Raw genomic sequence first — 18,822 nt, 5'->3', positions numbered from 1 at the left:
GCACCAAAACTTCTTTCACAACGAATCCATGAGGCGGTCCCGTATGCGCTTTTGGGTGATGAGGGTTCTTGTGCTCCCTCCATTTCTTCTGAGACCTTTTGCGGGAAGATTTTCAACCGTTGTTGAAGTAAGAGTGTTCAGTTGTCTACTAGCAAGTGCCGGAAGACACATCGAATTGTGTTTCAGAGTACTGAGCAGTAAGTGGAGGATACTCGTATTTCAACAAGATTTGGCAGAAACTAGAACACGAACTTGCTACTTCTGTAACGGATGGGAATGCGTTTGAGAACACCCTTCGTGTGGAGTAGAGGCTGAGGTGCCAGTAGTTCACTCTCTACCTGGAAACGCTTTCAGATGCTTCCGAACAGCAATTGATAATTATTTCTTGGACGGAGAGGTAATTCCGTGGGGAATGAAAGTGATTTAAATGTACATCACACCTGAATTCAGGATTAACAAGTGTTTTGATATGTTTACTTGAATTACAACTTTGTGTGGACTGCATTTGTACAGTATTTTAACTACACTACTGGCCATTAGAAACATGATACAACAGTTCATCAAGAGTAGTGACTGGCGTATAGTGACGAACCACTTGCTCGCCCACCATTGACCAGACGTTTTCAGTTGGTGAGAGATCAGGAGAATGTGCTGACCAGGGCAGCAGTCGAACATATTCTGTATCCAGAATGGCCCGTACAGGACCTGCAACATGCGGTCGTGCATTATCTTGCTGAAATGTTGGGTTTCGCAGGAATCGAATGAAGGGGAGAGCCACGGGTCGTAACACATCTGAAATGTAACGTCCACTGTTCAAAGTGCCCTCAATGCCAACAAGAGGTGACCGAGACGTGTAACCAATAGCATCCATACCGTCAAGCGGGATGATACGCCAGAAGGCCGATGACGAATACACGCTTCCAATGTGCGTTCACCGCGATGTCGCCAAACACGGATACGACCATCATGATGCTGTATACAGCACTTGGATCCATCCGAAAAAATGACGTTTTGCCATTCGTGCACCCAGGTTCGTCGTTGAGTACACCATCGCAGTCGCTCCTGTCTGTGATGCAGCGTCAAGGGAAACCGCAGTCATGTTCTCCGAGCTGACAGTCCATGATGCTGCTAACGTCGTCGAACTGTTCGTGCAGATGGTTGTTGTCTTGCAAACGTTCCCATCTGTTGACTCAGGGATCGAGATGTGGCTGCTCGATCCGTTACAGCTTTGCGGATAAGATGCCTGTCATCTCGGTTGCTAGTGATTCGAGGCCGTTGGGATCGAGCACGGCGTTCTGTATTACCCTCCTGAACCCAGCGATTCCATATTTTGCTAACACTCATTGGATCTCGACCAACGCGAGCAGCAATGTCGCGATACGATAAACCGCAATCGCGATAGGCTACAATCCGACCTTTATCAAACTCGGAAACGTAATGGTACGCATTTCTTCTCCTTACACGAGGCATGACAACAACGTTTCACCAGGCTACGCCGCCCAACTGCTGTTTGTGTGTGAGAAATCGGTTGGAAACTTTCCTGATGTCAGCAAGTTGTAGGTGACGTCGGTTAAATTTCGCGTCTGTAGCACGTCATCTTCGTGCTGTAGCAATTTCAATGGCCAGTAGTGTACAACAGTACTTCCTGTGTTAGCGTTATTTTGTGGAAATAAACGTAGCTTTACTTCTAGATTAAGTTTTTATCTTGTGGACATGTCAGTGAAATTTGTTTCGAATTTCCCTATGATGGGCTCCCACGCATTCTTCATTGGTATCTCGCTGATGTATCTGCAGTGTTTCAGATGTCATGAGGCAGGCCACTTTCCAGTCTCAGTGATGAAAACTTCTGTATTGACGTCTGGTCCACCTGTTCCCGTATCCAAGGCCATTTTCTACGACAGTGCACAGCTAGCCTCTTCCACTTCAGCGCAGGTAGTGTGCTCGGAACAGAGCAACCCACGACTCGTCCTTCAGGAGCGCTGCTCTCGCAGGTTTGGAATAATGGAGTGGCTATGGCACAGTCTGGACGCTATCGTCACGTTCCCCCCACAGTCACGAGTGGCTCCACTTTCTGTGGGCGCTACTTACGCCGAAGAAGACGACCGAGGCGGACAGCGGTTCCACCGTGTAGTGGCGGTGGCTGAGTATGTAGCCGTTTCACGAATACGGAAGCGTTCGCCATTAGCAGCGCTTCTAGGAAGCGCTGGCAGGTGGTCACGTCTGAAGGCGCCCTAGCGCTTCTGCCACTCCGTCGATTTCTTTATAACTGCAAACAAAGGCCCGTCAGAGCCCATTTCTCTTTCCGACGGAACATGTAAGCTGTGTATTCGTGTGCCTGACCTAAATGCATAGCTTGTTGCAGATCTCTTTCTTAAAAATGAGGCTTGAATTCACTTAAAAGTTAACTGACGTCGTCAGAGCCCGAGCGCTAAAGCTCAATAATAATACATTTCTAACAGTTTGTCTCGGGTGAATCGCCACAATAGGGAAACTAATATAAAAATGTCCTGAAAATTTGAGGTTATCAGTATAGGAGTCATAACTGGGGCCATAGACCAAGCACCTGACTGCACTACTCAATTGCAAAGACAGTTACAAACTAAAAAAAGTATGGCAGCGATTAGAGAAGAAATGAAAAGGCACTAAAATATGGACAGAGTAATAAATGAAAAGCACCGGTTTGCTGTTAGTTTTCATTTATTATAGTGTTGTGCTACCAAGAACCGACGGAAGATTCTGTTAACATGATGGAGAGAGTACATGCATATATACTGTGGCATAGAACAGAACTACAGTGCAAGCGCTGCAATTGAATATTAGTAGACAAGAACTGGAAAAAATACCATCGCATTCTACAGATTTGTAAATGAGAGAATAATTAATGCTTTCTTTAAGACTGAAAGAGGATACCTCACCTTGATTGGGCTATGTGCACCAGAGGAAGGAAGCGATGAAAAAAAAAAAAGGTTCAAAAGACTCTCAGCACTATGCGACTTAACATCTGAGTTCATCAGTCCCCTAGAACTTAGAAGTACTTAAACCTAAGTAACCTAAGGACATCACACACACCCATGCCCGAGGCAGAATTCGAACCTGTGACCGTAGCAGTCGCGTTGTTCCGCACTGCAGCCTCTAGAACCGCGCGGCCACCATGGCCGGCGAAACGATGATGATACGGAACAGTTGTATCAGACACTACAGCAGTAATAGACCAAACTAATAATAAAAGTGTTTACTTAATTCTGACAAGAAATTTAAAGGGAATGTGAAAATAGGAAACATGGCTGGAAAATATGGAGAGGCACAACTCACCAACAGTAGAACAAGAATTAGAGGATAAGAATTACAGAATTCTGTAACTATAAAAGTGAAGATCACAAGTACTTTTTTCCGAAAAAAATAAATACACAAATGAACTTGGAGTGCCGAAGGGACTAAGCTTAATAATGGACTAATTAATAGTCACTGAAAAGGAAAGGGAATGCTACAAGATACAAGAGTCTTCAGGGGAAGTGATACATCCTCAGATCATTTTCTGCTACTTAGTTAAATGCTTCTTTGGGCAAGGTGTGAAAGAGTATAGAGGAGAAACGTGATGAATATAATAATAAGTTTAAGGCAGGACTACTATAGGATTTCAGTACAAGAGATATTTACCAAAGACAATTGACTACATACAAGTCAGAAAAACCAGCAACAGAAGTAATAGATGTAGATTGGAACGACGTCAGAGTATTATAAGAACAGCCACAGAAGTATTGGGGGAAAGAAGAATAAATAAAAATAAGAGAGGCTTTGGGATATGAAACAAAGAAATAAAAAAGGCACTAAGAGAAAAATAGAAAGTTTACTTGAATTTAATATCAAGTGACTCAGAAGAAACGAGAAAAAACACAGACAACACCGAAAGAAAGCAAAAGCAACAACAATGAATGCACGTAGGGAATGCTGGAATAGGTTTGTCTCGCAAACAGAAAATGATATGCATGGTCGAGTAGATTTCTCCTATAAATTGTTGAGAAACCTGAATAAGACAGAGAGAAATACCGTGAAGGTGGATATAGTAGAAATTCAGGAATGGGCGAGAGACTATAAAAATCTTTGGTGGGATGATTATCAGATGGTAGAAGAAGAAGAGATAATGGAAACAAAAGGCTTGGATCCCATAACTGTAGAAGAGATAGAGGAAGCATTGAGAGAAACAGAAAACAAGAAGGCCTCCGTCTCAGAACGAATTACAACGGAAGTATTGAAATATGAAGGAATGATAGTGAAATATCGGTTTTTGCATTTACTGGCGTAGAAAATGGATACTAGACCAGTGGAATGTAGAAAACATGGTATCAGTCTTCAAGAAAGGAAATTATCCAGCACAAAAAATTACAGAAAATTGAGTATCTTGACCACGGGATACAAAATAAATGCTAAGATACTTAAAACTCAACAGCGGGCCTAGGGGAGATTGTCTGAAGTTACGGTAGGTGTTGGGAACCTGAGAAACATCGTCAACGCTTGTAAAACGTTATTAGACCTCAACGTTTAATTTTCAGTGTTTTTCAAATCGCAGTCCTTCCGCTGCAGCCCCGGCTGTTCCTCATCCAGCTCCACGTTGGACTGTAGCCGACGTCCGTCAAGTCAACTCAGCGGCTGCTCGCCCAGGAGCACATGTCAGTAACACTGGCGCCGCGGCGAGCGGACGGGCCGGAGTGATTTCGGGCTGGCTGCTGGAGTAGACTCGTTCCCACTCCGTATTATACGATGATAGAAAAATTCAGTAAATGAAGCAGACTAAAAGGAGTACAAACGTATAAAAATCAGATCGACAGTCGGCCGGTTCTAGGCGCTACAGTCTGGAACCGTGCGACCTCTACGGTCGCAGGTTCAAATCCTGCCTCGGGCAGGGAGGTGTGTGATGTCCTTAGGTTAGGTAGGTTTAAGTAGTTCTGAGTTCTAGGGGACTGATGACCTTAGAAGTTGTCCCATAGTGCTCAGAGCCATTTGAACGATTTTTGAGATCGACAGGAAGTGCAAAATGGCCAAGCAGGCACGGCTAGAGGACTAATGTAAGGATGTAGAGGCTTATCTCACTAGGGGTAAGATAGATACTGCCTACAGGAAAACTGAAGAGACCTTTCGAGAAAAGAGAACCACTTTATGAATATCAAGAGCTCAGTTGGAAACCCAGTTCTAAGAAAAGAAGGGAAAGCAGAATGGTGGATGGAGTATATAAAGGGTCTATACAGGGGCGATGTACTTGAGGGCACTATTATGGAAAGGGAAGGGGATGTAGATGAAGATGAAATGGGAGATATGATACTGCCTGAAGAGTTTGACAGAGCATTGGCACACCTAAGTCCAAACAAGGCCCCGGGAGTAGACAACATTCCATTAGAACTACTGACGGCCTTGGGAGAGCCAGTCCTGACAAAACTCCACCATCTGGTGAGCAAGATGTATGAGACAGGCGAAATACACTCAGACTTCAAGAAAAATATAATAATGCCAATCTCAAAGAAAGCAGGTAATGGCAGATGTGAAAATTACCGAACTATCAGTTTAATAAGTCACGGATGCAAAATACTAAGGCGAATTCTTTACAGACGATTAGAAAAACTGGTAGAAGCCGACCTCGGAGAAGATCAGTTTGGATTCCATAGAAATGTTGGAACACGTGAGGCAATACTGACGCTACGACGTAACTTAGAAGAAAGATTAAGGAAAGGCAAACCTACGTTTCTAGCATTTATAGACTTACAGAAAGCTTTTGATAATGTTGACAGGAATAACCTCTTTCAAATTCTAAAGGTGGTGGGGGTAAAGTACAAGGAGCGAAAGGCTATCTACAATTTGTACAGAAACCAGATGGCAGTTATAAGAGTCTAGGGACATGAAAGGGAAACAGTGGTTAGGAAGCGTATGTTGAGCAAGTAATGAAGGAAACAAAAGAAAAATTCGGAGTAGGTATTGAAATCCATGGAGAAGAAATAAAAACTTTAAGGTTCGCCGATGACATTGTAATTCTGTCAGAGACAGCAAAGGACCTGGAAAAGCAGCTGAACGGAATGGATAGTGTCTTAAAAGGAGGGTATGAGATGAACATCAACAATAGCAAAACGGGGATTAGGGAAGGTAGTCGAATTAAATCGGGTGATCTGAGTGTATTAGATCATGAAACGAAGCGCTTAAACTAGTAAATGAGTTTTGCTATTTGGGGAGCAAAATAACTGATGATGTTCGAAATAGAGACCATATAAAATGTAGACTGCCAATGGCAAGGAAAGCGTTTCTGAAGAAGAGAAATTTGTTAACATCGAGTATAGATTTAAGTACCAGGAAGGCGTTTCTGAAAGTATTTGTATGGAGAGTAGCCATGTATGGAAGTGAAACGTGGACGATAAATAGTGTGGACAAGAAGAGAATAGAAGCTTTCGAAATGTGGTACTACAGAAGAATGCTGAAGATTAGATGGGTAGATCACATAACTAATGAAGAAGTATTGAATCGGAGCTTTTAAAGGGAGCTAGCGCGAGCTTAAAAGCAAGGCCCCGCTGTTAATGACCGCATGTGTGTTCTTTATTCTGCTTTATTCACTTTAAGGCTGCTAGCTGCTTTGTCAGTTCCTCATTGTGTGGTCCTGTGGAAGATATAGAGTACCTCGCAACGTCTTACGAGCTAACGAAAATGCTTTTCTCGCTCTCTTTGGTTTTTTGTCGTAGTCTCCTTTCTGCTGAATGCGCATCTTTTTCGGCAGACGGCGCCGTTATATGTTGGCGACCTGGCCCATTTGCGACATACTGGGTAACTTCCTGCTTCCGCCTCTCTCTCTGGCGTGACTTGAGTTTGCCTGTGGAAATGTAAATTAGCTTTAATAAACTTTTCTAATTTCTCCCTCTTGACTGTTCTGCGCGTAACAGCTCGTTTGCAACCCTTAGCATACGCTAAGTTATCCGAAGTTCAAAATAGGTTTTGGAAAGGAAGATCTTGCTCAGATAATATAAACAGAATAATACAACCTTTTGACATATATCGCGTTCATCGATTCTGTAAAGCCCTTCGATAAGATAAATAGTAAGATACTATCGGAAATTTTAGCATGACGTGGGTACACTGAACCCTTTACACCAGCAATAAAGAGCCTCAGTTCTAACACACAGCTACTTCTGCAAAAAGGAAGATAGCAGCAAGGTATTAATAATAAAAGAAGGAGTAAGATAAGGATATAGCATTTCTCCGACACTGTTTAAAATACATTTAGACGACGCTACTCGCGCTGGGTAAAGTACACTTCCAACACAAGGTACTAACCTAGGACAAAGCGAATTTTTAATATACTGCTATTTGCTCACAAAAAAAAAATGATTTTGACTTTCGTAGGATAAAATCTCCTAAGATCCAAAATAATGACAACTAACCAACTAACAGAACAAGTCTCTGGCTTTAGCTGCCTTGGATATATATATATATATATACAACAAAGATATACACATTAATTTAAATAAATTGCAAATAATTTGCAGCACCATTCCAAGAACATTAAAAAACCGGTAGGACACCCAGCTCAAGTTCCGTAACGTAATGGCTGTCCCTATGTTGCTTTATGGAAGTGAGTCATGGGCAATGGGATAGAGAGATAAAAGACGTATGCAGACACCGGAAATAAAATTTCTAAGGTCGGTAAAAATATGTTCTAAACGGGATCAATTTATAAATGCATAAATGAGAGAAGATTTGTAAATATATAACCTAAATTATGAAATAAAACTACACGAAAATTGGAAAGACCATCTAGAAAGTATGAGTGAAAGAAGACTACCGAAAATAGCAAGTAGATACAAATCAGTCTAAATAAGAGGTGTGGGAAGACCAAAGAAACGATGGGTAAAATTCATATTAAGCCAGAACAGGTCATGAAGGCATAACCCTTGCTTGGAAGAGGACGAAGAAAACTACATCGAAAAATGTTCACCTGCTAAGCGTGCAATAAATAAACAATTGAACACAAAATATAGGAACAAAGAATAAATAGTTGGTTGAGCTTCATGCGGGGATTAAAGAAAAAGGGCACTGCGCAAAATTATTGAAAATATAATGAGTATACTTTCTTATCAGTTGCCTAAGTAGAATAATCCATTGGTTATTGGACTAAAAACATAATACTCATGTACTGCACCTCTTAGGAGTAAAGTTTCCACCAGTCTTCAAAACATAATGACAAAATACTGACTAACACAATTTCATATTTCCAGTTTTTTTTTTTTTTTAAATAACCGCCAACTATGCTTGCCATGCCTCTTAGACTGCTGTTCCTCGTCTCCAGCGCATTAACATGTTTCCTGGGTACTGCGTTCCTTAGAACACGAAGCTGGGTGGCGGCTTGGAAGGTTTTAGCAGTGAAGAGGAAATAATTTTTTTTCGAAAATTGTTAATGAATAGATTTTTTCTGACTTGTCGCCCTTCTCTCATTACTGAGTAACAATGTGACATTCATTTCCCACCTTCACATTTGAAATTAATATTTTAGCAGGGGATATAATAAGGACAAGAAGATCATTACAAGCTACTTCCCCAAATTTCTTTACATGCGTGCAACAAGAAGCCATTATCGCCTCAATAATCGAAAAACTCTCACCTACAGAATCTGCTGAATATGATCACGCGTACCAGTCGAACAAACCGAGCAGTAACTGTGACTGAAAACAGTAGTCTGCTGTAGAGCTGCGATAAAACTGAGGCGGTACTTTAAATGTATGAAACATCGTGTTACGTGAGTGGCTCTCTTAAACGCGTGAAGCACTCACGCCAAGCCCATTGTAGCAGTCAGATTCTCATTTGACCATGCGGACTGTAGTAATGAGAAATACCTTTTAAAAATAACTAGACTCCCCAAGGGCGCTGCATTCGCAGGCCGTTCTGAACTTTCGGCTGGACGTCATTGAGGTGATAACAGTCTGATAAGTAGAGGTGTATTATGGATTGTAAGAACACAGACCGAACTTATATACTTATAGGGGAATATATAGAGAATTTGTTAGTATTAATACACTGCAGTGCCAAAGAAACTGGTATATGCATGCCTATTCAAATTGAGAAATATGTAAAGACGCAGAATACGGCGCTGCGGTCTTCAACACCTATATAAGACAATAAGTGTCTGGCGCAGTTGTTATATCGGTTACTGCTGTTACAATGGCAAGTTATCAAGATTTAAGTGACTTTGAACGTGGTGTTGTAGTCGGCGTACATGCGATGGGACACGGCATCACCGAGGTGGCGATGAAGTGGGGATTTTCTCTTACCACCATTTCACGAGTGTACCGTGTATATCAGGAATGCAGTAAGACATGAAATCTCCGACATTGCTGAGTCCGGGAAAAGATCCTGCAAGACCGGGACCAACGAGGACTCTTTGAACGTGACAGAAGTGCATCCCTTCTGCAGATTTCAATTCTGGGCCATAAACAAGTGGCGGCGTGCGGGCCATTCATCAAATCGCCGATATGGACTTTCGGAGACGAAAGGCCCTCTTGTGTGCCCATGGTGACTGCACGACACAAATCTTAATGCCTCCCTTGAGCCCATCAAAACCGACATTGGACTGTTGACTGGAAACATGTTGCCTGGTTGGACGAGTCTCGTTTCATATTGTATCGTGTGGATGGACGTGTACGGGTATGGAGACAACCTTATGAATCCCTAAACCCTGAATGTCAGCAGGGAACTGTTCAAGCTGGTGGAGTCTCTGTAATGGTGTGAGTCGTGTGCAGTTGGAGTGATATGGGACCCTTGATATGTCTAGATACGACTCTGCCAGGTGATACCCACGTAAGCATCCTTTCTGATCACCTGCATCCATTCATGTCCAGTGTGCGTTCCGACGGACCTGGAAAATTCCAATAGAACAGTGCGACACCATACACGTCCAGAATTGCTACAGAGTGGCTCCTGAAACACTCTTCTGAGTTTCAACACTTCCCCTGGCCACCAGTCTCTCAAGACACGAACATTATTGAGCATACCTGGGATGCCTTGCAACGTGATGTTCAGAAGAGACCTCAACCCCTTCGTGCTCTTACGGATTTATGGACAACCGTCCGGAATTCATTGGGTCAGTTCCCTCCAGACAGTAGTCGAGTCCATGCAACGTCGTGTTGCGGCACTTCTGCGTGCTCGCGGTTGCCCTACACGATATTAGGCAGGTGTGCCAGTTTCTTTGGTCTTCCGTGTAGTATTGTCTACACATTCATGCTCACTTGAAGAAAAATGGCGTATAGATGCACAGTGTTTAACTGTGCAAATGAATTCGAGAAAAGAACCAGTGCTACTTTTCACAGATACCTCGATTATTGCCGAGGGGTCTAAGGCGCTGCATGGTCTGTGCGACTGGTTCCGGCGGAGGTTCGAGTCCTACCTCGGGTATGGGCGTGTGTCTATCCTTAGGATAATTTAGTTTAAGTAGTGTGTAAGCTTAGGGACTAATGACCTTAGCAGTTAAGTCCCATAAGATTTCACAACCCTTTGAACATTTTTTGAACCTCGATTATTGTAGACGTTTTGTACGTTAATGGTGAATGGGTCCTGTAGCCACCTTTCATTCGTCCGGTAGCCCATTTTCACTAGCATTTCTCTTTCTTTTCCTTGTTTCTCTTTTCTCATAACTCTCATAGATTGAATGCATGTCGTTGTGTGTCACGTCGCTAGACGGTGGCGTAGTCTGCTGCAGAAAGTCTGCGATAGTCATACAGATTCAGCAGCAGTTGTACAGAATAGCCATCTCTCGTAGTGGTCAAGTAGGCAAAGAGGTTTGCGCTACTTGTGAGAAATACACCTGCGTTAGGTTGGTGGCGGAAATGGCATCTTTGGGTTTTCCGGGCCACGAGGAGCGTGGAAGAGGCTGGAGAAGAAAGCGGGAGGCAGTCTGCCGCCGGAACGGGAAGCGTCCACAGCTGTGCCCCAGTCGAAGAAGGATGAGTTAGACTGACCGCGTGGCGCGTTGTTACTTAGCGAGAAGAGGCCTGTTAGCTTTTGGTCTCTCTTTTCGACTCTGAAAGATTGATTTGATTTGCCTTGTCGCAGCAAGGAATGCAAAACTTCGGCAGATTTTTCTTTTAGTAAATTTCTGTAGCAGGCTTGGATCCGCCGGAAGAGCGCCACACAAAGGTGTCGATAAGAAGCGAGCACTCGCTTCTGTATGAATGTCTGTTTTCCTTGAGCTATGCCTGTCCGTGAGGGGCCAACCACGTGGTAGAACACTAGGGTTCGTTGGGCTACCGTCATCACTAACTGTCCGATCTCATGTTTGTTTTGAAGAATGTTAACTGTTCATGATTGTGTGATGTGACATTGTTGCAACTTGGACACGATACCTTGAAGTTGCGTCTCCACAAACCACGTGGGTGCGCGGGTGTACTGCGAAACGTGTACCGTTTCACGAGTTGTTGCGATCAGTTATCAGGCAACAGCAGTTGTGTGAATGATTCACACCAATGATTTTAGGTGTGGATTATAACGATGAATGTATCGATGCTTTTGTTTAATGTTTTAGGAATTAAAGTTATCAGGAATTGTGTACACGCCTCACGTCCATATCATAGGAATAAATGATTTTGTCCCCAATTTTCTTTTGTATTCCGAGGTTGCGTTTTTGCACATAAGCCACTCACCTCGTAGCTTTCCTGTTAGTACCTCCAACGCGTTTCCTTACGCACAGGTCCGGTGATTAGTTTCCCCTTTTATTTTAAAACGAATGCTTTAGATTAAGTCTTATTTCCAGATGTGTTGCTGGGAGCTGATATTATGCATAGTGTTAATGCTTTCTCTAGTTTATTTTAAATGTTTGATTTTCGTGAACAGTGCACGGGCAATACTAATAATTACATCGCATCCTCTATGAGCGATATCACCACGTATGCATCTTTATGAGTTTTTGGTCTGCGGTCAAATTAATTTATTTTCCGCCTCGGCCAAACCTTTGATTAGTTGTATGGTTAGAGTCGGTGGCGACCCTAACCTTCTCACGTTAGTTTCACAAGCAATAAGTATTTCCATTCCCAATAATCTTAACGTAATACCCCGTAGAAACAGGTTAGTTAGAATGGACTTGCCTGATACATGAGTCTATGATGTGACATTAACATAATGAACGTGCATTTACTTGCAGGTTCCCAGTTTCAAAACGACACCTTAGTGTGAGCAGGCAAGTTTCCGACAAACGAAGTTCATTTCTTATGTTCGGAGCAGTTTTAGGGAACCTGTATCGTCGCGAACTATGTAAATTGCAGAAGCCTGAAGGTGGATCTATTACATCTGTCTTTAGTTTCCGAACCATATATAGCAGAAGGTAAATTGTTTTTATAAACCATAGGACCTTTGAAATCTTATTTTAACTTTATAATTTTAAAGACATAGCCCCCCTCCCATGAACCATGGAGCTTGCCGTTGGTGGGGAGGCTTGCGTGCCTGAGCGATAAAGATAGCCGTACCGTAGGTGCAACCAGAACGGAGGGGTATCTGTTGAGAGGCCAGACAAACGTGTGGTTCCTGAAGAGGGGCAGCAGCCTTTTCAGTAGTTGCAGGAATGCAGTTGAACGGAATGGATAGTGTCTTGAAAGGAGGATATAAGATGATCATCAACAAAAGCAAAACGAGGATAATGGAATGTAGTCGAATTAAGTCGGGTGATGCTGAGGGAATTAGATTAGGAAGTGAGACACTAAAAGTAGTAAGGGAGTTTTGCTATTTGGGGAGCAAAATAACTGATGATGGTCGAAGTAGAGAGGATATAAAATGTAGACTGTCAATGGCAAGGAAAGCGTTTCTGAAGAAGAGAAATTTGTTAACATCGAGTATAGATTTAAGTGTCAGGAAGTCATTTCTGAAAGTATTTGTATAGAGAGTAGCCATGTATGGAAGTGAATCATGGACGTCAAATAGTTTGGACAAGAAGAGAATAGAAGCTTTCGAAATGTGGTGCTACAGAAGAATGCTGAAGATTAGATGGGTAGATCACATAACTAATGAGGAAGTATTGAATCGGATTGGGGAGAAGAGAAGTTTGTGGCACAACTTGACCAGAAGAAGGGATCGGTTGGTAGGGGCAACAAGGGATCACTAATTTCGTATTGGAGGGCAGCGTGGAGGGTAAAAATCGCAGAGGGAGACCGAGAGATGAGTACACTAAGCAGATTCAGAAGGATGTAGGTTGCAGTAGGTACTGGGAGATGAAGAAGCTTGCGCAGGATAGAGTAGCATGGAGAGCTGCATCAAACCAGTCTCAGGACTGAAGACCACAACAACAACAACAACAACAACAACAGGAATGCAGGGAATAAGAGGTTTCGCACGTAACTTTACTATCACAGAACCCTTGAAGGTATGCTTATGTCCACGAATCGGCATGGTTTTAGAAAGCATCCCTAGTTCGATACTCAGCTTGCCGTATGCTCGCATGATATACTGCGAACTGTGGAAACAGGCATATTCCCAAGGGCTGGGTACTCTTGCTCCTCCTCGTTCAACACCACCTGTCCCTTCTCCGGTGTCCAGACACTTGAGGTCCAAAGCGATAATACCGCCTTGGTCGAAGGACAAGTCCTTACTCTCACTTTTCTTACGAAGTTCCTAATGTGGGCATCAGTATGGAAGTTATTAAAACGGCAATAAGCAGGACTTCTGGTCATGCGTATCGTAGTGATGCAATCTAATGAAGCTGTTGTCATGGGGGTGTGCTTACGGCAATAACGAATCATTGCAAGGGAAAGATGCATTCGAAGAACGGAGAAGTGTTTAACGTATCAGAACGTCCTGCAAGTGAAGAAACGAGTCGAGAGGGCGAACAGTAGGACTCGAGAAGGAACTACGAAGTTATCCACATACACGTGGATGAAATGGGAAATCTTCATACTAACGGTTATGACTCTGTTACAGTGATGAACTCAGAATCCATGGAAAGGACTGTAACACTGAAAATGCAGGATGCAAGGCACCTGCTACCAATATATATATATATTTTAAATTGTTTGTAAATATTTGTAATTTAAATGCTTTCTTTTAATAAGTAAGGACATTGCTTCACTGTGTGTGTACATTTAGGTAGAAGTCTGTTGACCTTTCGTTGTATTTATCTGTGTTTTACTGTGAAACTTATAAGCTCTGGGAAAAAGCCAAAGGAATTGCTATTTGCATCGACTAGCTACTATAATAGCAGTGCTTGTGCGTTGTAATATCTTTGGGTAGGGCGTGGCTGCCCAGAGTGCGCGGGGAGAGCGACAGATACCAGACAACGCGAAATTTTCTAAGTCGTTTCACTTCATAGCTGCCTGAAGTCCGGCCGTCTGCTTTGGCGTCTGCATCCAAACTGTACCCTCTGGTGTCTCCCTTCTCTATTCAGTTCTCTTCCTTCCTTCTTTCTAAATATTTAATTTCTTTTTGTTTATTAATATCTTACTTGATTTTGTATTAGTTATCAGTTTTTCTAATGCTGCACACAAGAAAAGATACCAAATGGATGTAAACAAACAGAGCCCGCCTCCACGTGGCGGGACACGGACAACGGTGTGAGTGGGGACGGGAGCCGGGGTGGTGTTACTTTCCGTCACACCGGACCCCGGACCCAGTCACAGCGGCTAAGTGGCAACATAGGACCGACCATAAGAAATTAGACGGTGGGTCATAAAATATAAGCAGCTAGTGAAAAAAAAAAAGTGTCTCCGGCCGTGTTTCCCGCGCGCCGAATATCGTCGCTCGACTATGGCAGTTCCCTTTCCTGAAGCCGTCTATCTGGTTGGCTACGGCTTATTCTACACTGTTTTACATTTTAACATATTTCAATAATCAAATCTTGACCACTGTCACGTTCTAAACAAAGTAACAATAATATCCATTGTTAAATGCTTGCGTGTGAAATCCTAAGGGATTTAACTGCTACGGTCAGCAGTCCCTAAACTTACACACTACTGCACCTAAATTATCCTAAGGACAAACACACACACACACCCATGCCCGAGGGAGGACTCGAACCTCCGCCGGGACCAGCCCATTGTCAAATTCTTTTACATAAAATAAGTACAATTTCATTCTTAACTTTGAATGTCACAGAAAGTGGCCTTGCACCAATGTGCTTTCTGATAAATAAATAAAGAACAAAAGTAAGTACTATGCACTAAACTTTATAACAAATATTATATTACCTAATGATTGAATAAGGTGTCACGCTGTCATCGTTCAATATGTTTTGTGTGGAGGAAACGATAATTAGATGCTTAACTGTAAATACTGATAATTTAAATTTACTATATCTTTTAAACAAATAAAGTCACAGAGTTGATATTTACAAGGTTTGTCATTTTAATGATGCTCTTCTATATGAAATATCGATCTCTAAGATCGACCATACGTTACCATTCAGGTCTTTGTTACAAAAATTGTTAATTTCACTTTAACAGTAAATCCTAAGCCATTATAGATATGATCAAATTTCAAGTTTTATTGGGATCACCATAAAAATTTTTGGAAGATGGCAGATTAAAATTATTGTGTCTTCATTCCCTGCATTACTACGGATCTACATCTACATTCACATCCATACTCCGCAAGCCACCTGACGGTGTGTGGCGGAGGGTATCCTGAGTACCTCTATCGGTTCTCCCTTCTATTCCAGTCTCGTATTGCTCGTGGAAAGAAGAATTGTCGGTATGCCTCTGTGTGGGCTCTAATCTCTCTGATTTTATCCTCATGGTCTCTTCGCGAGATATACGTAGGAGGGAGCAATATACTCCTTGACTCTTCGGTGAAGGTATGTTCTCGAAACTTTAACAAAAGCCCGTACCGAGTTACTGAGCGTCTCTCCTGCAGAGTCTTCCAGTGGAGTTTATCTATCATCTTCGTAACGCTTTCGCGATTACTAAATGATCCTGTAAGGAAGCGCGCTGCTCTCCGTTGGATCTTCTGTATCTCTTCCATCAACCCTATCTGGTACGGGTCCCACACTGTTGAGCAGTATTCAAGCAGTGGGCGAACAAGCGTACTGTAACCTACTTCCTTTGTTTTCGGATTGCATTTCCTTAGGATTCTTCCAGTGAATCTCAGTCTGGCATCTGCTTTACCGACGATCAACTTTATATGATCATTCCATTTTAAATCACTCCTAATGCGTACTCCCAGAAAATTTATGGAATTAACTGCTTCCAGTTGCTAATCTGCTATTTTGTAGCTAAATGATAAGGGACCTATCTTTCTATGTATTCGCAGCACATTACACTTGTGTACATTGAGATTCAAGTGCCACTCCCTGCACCATGCGTCAATTCGCTGCAGATTCTCCTGCATTTCAGTACAATTTTTCATTGTTGCAACCTCTCGATACACCACAGCATCATCTGCAAAAGCCTCAGTGAAATCCGATGTCATCCATCAGGTCATTTATGTATATTGTGATAGTTTCCATAAATTCTTCTATATGAAATATCGATCGCTAAGATCGACCATACGTTACCATTCAGGTCTTTGTTACAAAAATTGTTAATTTCACTTTAACAGTTAATCCTAAACCATTACAGATATGATCAAATATCAAGTTTTATTAGGATCACCATAAAAATTTATGGAGGAAGTTTCCATGATGTTTCCCTTCATGGCCAATCTTAGGTCCGTCCAAATTTCAACTTTTATTAGGATCACCATAGAAATTTATGGAGGAAGTTTCCATGATGTTTCTCTTGATGGCCAAACTTAGGTCCGCCATATTTAACACTGCTACGTCTTCTCAGCCACCAACGGCTGCTACTGAGTTCCCCAATGACATTATGATCACCATAAAAATTTATGGAATAAGGTTCCATGATGTTTCCCTTCATGGCCGATCTTAGGTCCGCCATATTTAACACTGCTCCGTCTCCTCAGCCACCAACGGCTGCTACTGGGTTCCCCAATAACGTAGGTTCTCGTCTGTCACACTCGCACACTACAGCACTTAAGCCTCAATAGACGATAGACGCCTGCGAGTTTCTCCATCTCGTGGTGAATCTGCGCCCTTTGTGGTATTTGGTTCTGGACGACATGGTTCGTTTCACAATTCCTGAAGGCTGACTCTTTCGGTCATATATTTAAATGAGAGCGCAATGCCACACTAACTCACAACTGCGTACTAATATGGGTGTGTGCTTGTACTATGGAGCTGCAAATGAATTGATTTCACGTACTCTATATGCACTATTGCAACAATAAAGACTGACTGAATTGGAAACCGTTAAGACAGGGTGCTAATTATATTTACGGCAGTGAAGTTGCCTTCGATAAATATGATGGCACTTTTTAATTTGTGTGAGGTTAACTATGTAACATTTTGTATGTTAATTAAAGTTTCGTAATTAAATCCAGCTAGGTTTTATTGTTTATATGGTGCGTTTTTTAACTTTTTTAAAAACCCTGAATGATTTTTTTTGGGTGGGGGTAGGTCACAACCCTGCCATCATCAGTGGGCAAGGTGATACCGAGTGTTCTGTGTGGCTGCCATAGCGTGGTGCTGATAGCTTAGGCTCCTGAGTCACAGGATCATATCACCGAAATCAAAAATATTCAAATATGTGTGACACATTATGGGACTTAACTTCTAAGGTCATCAGTCCCTACTTAACCTAAATTATCCTAAGGACAAACACACACACCTATGCCCGAGGGAGGACTCGAACCTCCGCCGGGACCAGCCGCACAGTCCATGAATGCAGCGCCTGAGACCGCTCGGCTAATCCCGCGCGGCTCACCGAAATCCTATGACGAGGCTGCTGGAGGCTATCAAGAGAAGGCGTCGCAGGAAGCTGAACAAGGGTGTGCTTTTGCTACACGACAGCGGCTCACGTCACTCTTCTCAGGGCGCAGTCACGTGCACTGTTTCTTTGGGCAACCAAATTTTGGCTCGACCCAAGTATCTTTCTGATAACACGACCAGTGACTACTTCCTCTTTCCTCGGATGGAGAAACCGTTGCTTAGCAGGCATTTCCAGAACGATTTTCGTGATGGAATGTCTCCTGAAAAGTGAGGAAGGACAGTTCTACAACCAAAGTCTCCACGAAATTTGTAAATAGGCTGTTTAGGTTTTTATGTTGGTAACGTCACGTAGCGCTCTGTATGAAAATCACTGGTTGTGCGGTGTGCAGTCTGTAGCTGGCTGGCATTGTTGGAACATTCGCTATTGTAGTGTTGGGCAGTCGGATGTTAACAGCGCGTAGCGTTGCGCAGTTGGAGGTGAGGCGCCAGCAGTGGTGGATGTGGGGAGAGAGATGGCGGAGTTTTGTGAGCGGATGATCTGGACGTGTGTCCATCAGCGAGAGTAAATCTGTAAGACTGGATGTCATGAATCCTAATTTTCCTAAGGGGATGTTTCAAACCTTGAGCCCAATTACGTACCTAGATATAATTTTTGCTGTGTTTTAATATAACCTAGCCCACAAAGTTTCCTACGTTTCCAGTCTCCCGCCTACAAACACCTGACGTTAACTCTTGCATGGTCGTTTTCGGTCGTCTTCTTCTTCTTCTTCTTCTCCTTTTTCTTCTTCTTCTTTGGTCTGAATGCATTCCATCATCTTCTAATGCTTTGGTACCAGCTGGCTATCACATTGGAAGCAGACCCATAGATATTGACAACAAAAGCCGTTCGTACAGTCGCAAACCAGCACCCAGCATTACGCTTTGAAACAGTTGTGTATCCTCCTGTAAACCATATGAAGATAAGCCTGAAAATCGGTTCATGGAATAAACAACTATTTCAAAAAAGTGACTGGTTTCAGTTTTCTGTATATACATGTTACTGCGTTTGTATATCATAAGTA

Source organism: Schistocerca gregaria, chromosome 2 (assembly GCF_023897955.1).
Source record: "Schistocerca gregaria isolate iqSchGreg1 chromosome 2, iqSchGreg1.2, whole genome shotgun sequence".
Classification (NCBI taxonomy): Eukaryota; Metazoa; Arthropoda; class Insecta; order Orthoptera; family Acrididae; genus Schistocerca; species Schistocerca gregaria.
This window is presented reverse-complemented; position numbering follows the sequence as displayed.